The following is a 5602-nucleotide window of genomic DNA, read 5'->3' on the forward strand; positions in this document are numbered from 1 at the left end:
AATGTCATCGCCTTGTTGCTTGAGATTTCCTTTCGGCTAAGGGCATCTGCTACCACATTGGCCTTGCCGGGATGGTAGCGGATTTTGCACTCATAATCACTGAGCAACTCTACCCATCACCGTTGTCTAGTGTTTAAGTCTTTCTGATCGAAGATATGTTGCATGCTTTTATGGTCTGTGAAGATCGTGCACTTGGTTCCGTAGAGATAATGTCTCCAAATCTTCAGTGCGAAGACCACTGCTCCTAATTCTAGGTCGTGAGTCGTGTAGTTAACTTCGTGTGCCTTCAGCTGTCTCGAGGCATAAGCTATAACTTTTCCTCTCTGCATAAGCACACATCCTAAGCCCTGATTGGACGCATCGCAATAGACAACAAAATCCTCTGTCCCTTCGGGAAGGGATAGGATAGGTGCGCTGCATAAGGCTCGCTTTAACGTTTGGAATGCAGTGTCTTGCTTTTCACTCCAACAAAAGGGTACACCTTTCTGTGTCAGAGTGGTTAGGGGTTTGGCGATTCTAGAAAAATTCTGGATGAATCTGCGATAGTAGCCGGCGAGACCCAAGAATTGACGGATTTCTGTGGGTGTCTTCGGTGCCGACCAATTCTCTATCGCCTTGATTTTGGACGGGTCCATGTGTATACCTTCCTCGCTTACCATGTGACCAAGGAAAGTTACCTTCCGAATCCAGAATTCGCACTTGGAGAATGTCGCGTACAACTTTTCCGATCTAAGAGTTTCCAACACTATCCTCAAGTGTTGTTTGTGATCTTCTTCACTTTTGGAATAGACAAGTATATCGTCAATGAACACAATGATAAACTTGTCCAGAAAGAGGCGACACACCCGAAGGGCATCACTACAAACTCGTAGTGTCCATATCGAGTCCTGAATGTTGTCTTGGAAACATCATTCTCGTGAACTCGTAGCTGATGGTACCCTGATCTAAGGTCTATCTTTGAGAAATAGTTGGCTCCCTGAAGTTGATCGAAGAGGTCATCTATTCGAGGAAGAGGATAACGGTTTTTTGACGGTCAACTTGTTCAGCTCACGGTAGTCTATACACATCCGAAAAGATCTATCTTTCTTCTTCACAAATAAAACCGGGGCTCCCCAGGGTGAGGAACTCGGTCTGATGAACCCTTTGCTGAGTAGCTCATTAAGTTGGCTAGATAACTCCTGCATTTCTGCTGGAGCTAAGCGATATAGAGACTTGGCTACATGATTTGCTCCGGGAATTAGGTCGATGTGAAACTCGACTTGGCGTTTGGGAGGAATTCCCGGGAGCTCTTCGGGAAAGACACACTACAAATAAAATGTCATTTAGTGGCACACAAAAAGTGCCACTAAATACCTAAAAGAGTGCCACTAAATATCTTTCAAAGAATTAGCGACATAATTACAAAGTGCCACTAGAAGCGCTCCCACTAAATCCCTTTAGTGTCACTTTTCGGTTTTGCCGCTGCATTTTTTTAGGTCTTTAGTGGCACTCTTTTATTTGTCACAGTAGACAAAAAGTGTTTTGTGGGACATATTTTGTGCCGGTGATTACTTATGTGGTTCTAGAGTTTATGCCACTTTTAGTGGCACTTATTATGTGCCACAGTACATGAAATTATTTTATAACATTTTGTGTCATAAATATCCATACAATTCTAGAATTAATGTTTCCTTATACAGACATATTTTCTGATATAATATAAAATATAAAAACTAATTATATTGTATTCCATGGAAAATAAGAAAAGCTCCATTGAATCAAATGTCTACTTACAAATACATCAAAATGTAGAACAAAGTACACATTAAATATAAAAAAAATCCTTGAAACTTCATTATAGTGGAACTTATTCCCCAAACTTCATGCTAGTTTGTATCACCTCATGTTAGCTTTTTTCTGGAATCAATACTTGTAACTTCCTGTACAAAAAAAAAATAAAGACAATTCAAAAGACATTTAAATAAGTAACTACTCACATGGAGGGGCTGATGTACGAACTTGTGATTGAAAGGACATCCCATTATTTTTTACAACAATCAGGTTATGAAACAAGTTTCTTCTTTGGCAATTGCTTCCTGGAAAACGCCTATCTCTTCTTTGAACTCTTCCTATATAGACTTTACTTTCAAGATTTAATTTTTATTTTTCACTTTATGTCAACTACAAAAAAAAAAAACTAACCTTTCATCTGGCTTATTTTCTACATCCTCTTCTAGCACCGATTCTTGTAGTCAAACCAAGTAATTTGGTCAATAAAACCAATCAGTCTTCACAGTGAAATTCAAATCAAGATGAAGCTGATGTATTAGGTACCCTCTTTAGTCATGTTAGTTTAGATAGAGGTACTTTGGGAAATCAACAAATAAAGAGCTTCTTATTACTACATGAGAGTTAGGGGCATTTTAGGCATTTTATATTATTTAATTTGTTAGGACAGATAGTTTAACTAGTCTTCACAATGAAATTCAAATCAAGGTGAACTAGAGGATACATACATCTTCATCAATGTCACTGTCGAAAACTTTTGCAGCCACTTTTTCTTCTACATAGTTTGTATCATCTTATGCATGAAAAGAAAGAAACAAAATCATGTAAACAATTTGTATAACCTAAAGGACACTTACGAGTTTCTTGTGGTGTTAATTACATCTTTAAGAGGATATTGGTTCCAGATCTCATCATCCTCTTCAATATCCTCATCAAACACCTTGTTCATCCTACAAAAAGAAGGAATTAACATCCACAAGCATCTATATAAAAAACAGCATCAATGTTCTATAATATACACAGATACAAAATACCTTTTAGTGCATTCTATCTTTTGGTTATCAACTTTCTAGTTTTATTCAAGTTCTAAATTCCTTTAAAGATCATAAACAATTCAAGTGATAGTCAACTGTAAAGATTATGTAACAATCTAAGATAAGATTCAATGTTGATTAACAGTTGATGTCACTAGTGGCAGAAACTACTAAAAAATTTAGTGAAATTAGTAAAAAAAAAACCCTAATTTAATATAGAAAACCCTCCAAGAGACCAAGACTCGCCATGACTAATAGGAAATTGATGCTATGATACAATTTAGGCAAGAGTGTTTCGCAATGGTTAAACAAAACTTTGTTTATCTGAAGCTATCGATTCAATCAAGGTTAGCCTAAAGGACATGAATAATCAAATACAAACATCAACATAAGTGAGGAGAGAAAATATCTTGTATACCTGAGATAGAGATTGAGAACAGAGAATTTAGGGTTCAAAATTTTCTTTATATTGTTGATATAGAGATTGAAGCAATTTAGTCGAATTTGTATTCACGTATGTGCCAATCGGTCATTAAATTGCCATAATAGGAGTCGTCGTCGACAAGAGCGCACTGGAAAGGGATTTGGTCGCCGGGAAGAGCACCTGAAATCAAAGTCAATTACGAACAATGAATGAAATAATCTACAACCTTATGAACCTTAGGGAGGTTTGGGTACCTGGAATTTATGCCGATTTAGTCGAGAAAACGAGATGATGAAGTCGGGATAGGTGAATTCGTCATTGTGAAGAGAGGGAAGGTGAGCGCTAATGATTCTCGTCATCGGGAAGATTACACGATTGTGCATTAGTCGAGTGAGGTTTTTAGCCTTTTAGGGTATGTGCTGGTCCACTGAAGGGGGTAAATGTATATTAAGATTTAAGGATTTACCTGCCAAGTGAAAGAGTCATCATATAACCGAGATTAATTTTATTTTTTCCCTTTTATAAACCTTTGGGTAGGAAAATTAAATAGTGGCATAAAAGACTACTTAATTCACTGTAAAACATTTAGTGGCACATAATTGGCATATAACAATTTATCCGTCAAAAAATCTATAACTTTTAGTGGCATTTCAAATCATTATGTCACTAATAAATATGAATATTAGTGGCATAAAATGTTAAGTGTCATTAAATCTTTTATTATTTATAATGGCATATATAATATGCCACTAAATACACAATATAGTGGCACAAATAAGATATGCCTTTAAAAATATATGCCACTAAATGTCATTTAATTTGTAGTGACATCAGGAAAGTTACAGACTTCGGGGATGCTCTCGAGATCTTTAACTTCCCGTTTCTCGTTGATTACATGGGCTAGGAATGCATGGTTCTCCTTAAAGGGTTTTGAGCATTCTAACACTTCCTAAGTGTACATGCAACCCTAATAGCCTTGGATCTATGTTTATCTAATAATCATGCAAAGTTGTTTTCCAAGGTTATGAACCTATCTAGCATACATGGGGTACAATTTTCTTTGTATAAAAGATAGAACTACATACCTTGTTGTTGAAAGTGTTCCTTGAAACCTTGTGAGCCTAGCACCTCAAGTGTGATGCCTCAAATGCTTCACACAACACCAAATGCAAAGTATAAACTTGAGAGAATACTCTAACACACTCAAAATCAGCCAAGCCCTCTTGTTTCTCTTGTATATCACTAGTGTAGCTGATTTTGGGGAGAGACATGGTCCTTATATAGTGTGTTGCATTAGGTAAAACCCTAATGTAACATGACTCTTCAATTCTCAACCCATGGGTTAACTCCATGGAGCATCCTATGGGTGGAACCCAACTTGATAATCCATGGACCCTTTTAGCCCACTATATAAGATATGGAAGATTTACATAATCTACCCATATATTTAATTAGTTATTCTTTTGATCACTTAATTAATTCTAAATTAATTCTTGATCAAAACTAATTAAATAATATTATTAATATATTAGAACTTATAGTATATTAATAAACCATATGTGTTATTTCTCTCATTTAGTTTATCCAATTGCATGGTGCCGTGCAACCTAAATGGACCATGCCGGGTCGGGTCAAGTATTTACCAGAAATAGTTATGGACTTAGACACCTTATCCAACAGTCTCCCACTTGGATAAGTCTAATAACTATAACTGCAATACTTCAGGAACCGATCGGCAATCATAGCTCTTTCAAGGTCTCTCGGAACTGAGAAGATGTTGATACGCCATTTGAGATAAGTGATCATATAATCCTCTGTTCTAGATATCAGCCGGACAAATACATGGAACAATGTATTACTTATTATCCAACAGTTTGTTTCCCGATTTCCGATTTGTTTGACAAAGAACTTAATTGAACACATCAACTTAGTTTTTACCGGGCCCGGTACATAGGACAAAACAAAATCATCGAGGGGCCCAAATATCAATTTCTAATCCAAGAAGTAACAGATAAACTTCGACTCATATGCTTGTTCTACCACTCATTGAATTACACACAAAAGCACGTTTTATAACATCGAGTTACCAATGCGTTTTCATACAATCAATGCATAACCAACTCGTAAGTAACAAATCATATCTCTAGGTTTGAAGACTTATATGATATTACTGTCTCACGATCACTCGAGATAAAATTCCATGAAGTGATTCCAGTGAGCGTGGGTTGAGTCCAATGCTCAGAAATTATGCGCACTCATGGTTGTTGTAGCCATGTCCAACACCTTAGACCTCTGCAACCAATCATGACAGTCTTGATTCATACCTACTTCCGACATATGACCGACTGTGGAGGTTCGAATAATATGATATACCAAA

The 5602-nt window shown here is 36.6% G+C and overlaps 1 long non-coding RNA gene across 2 annotated transcripts; it reads right to left on the reverse strand.

Moving 5' to 3' along the window:
• Nucleotides 1-1698: 1698 nt before the first annotated feature.
• On the reverse strand, nt 1699-3629 carry LOC145069571 (uncharacterized). Of its 2 annotated transcripts, XR_013689559.1 has the most exons (4): nt 3480-3629; nt 3220-3405; nt 2625-2717; nt 1699-1919 (listed from the first exon to the last, which is right to left on the reverse strand). It is a non-coding gene; the product is annotated as an uncharacterized LOC145069571 (long non-coding RNA). The 2 variants fall into 2 exon arrangements; XR_013689558.1 differs by having other exon boundaries at nt 1699-2717.
• Between the last annotated feature and the right edge of the window lie 1973 nt (nt 3630-5602).

The sequence above is a fragment of the Lactuca serriola genome, chromosome 8 (genome assembly GCF_051521515.1).
Source record: "Lactuca serriola cultivar US96UC23 chromosome 8, Lser_US96UC23_V15, whole genome shotgun sequence".
In the NCBI taxonomy this organism is placed as follows: domain Eukaryota; kingdom Viridiplantae; phylum Streptophyta; class Magnoliopsida; order Asterales; family Asteraceae; genus Lactuca; species Lactuca serriola.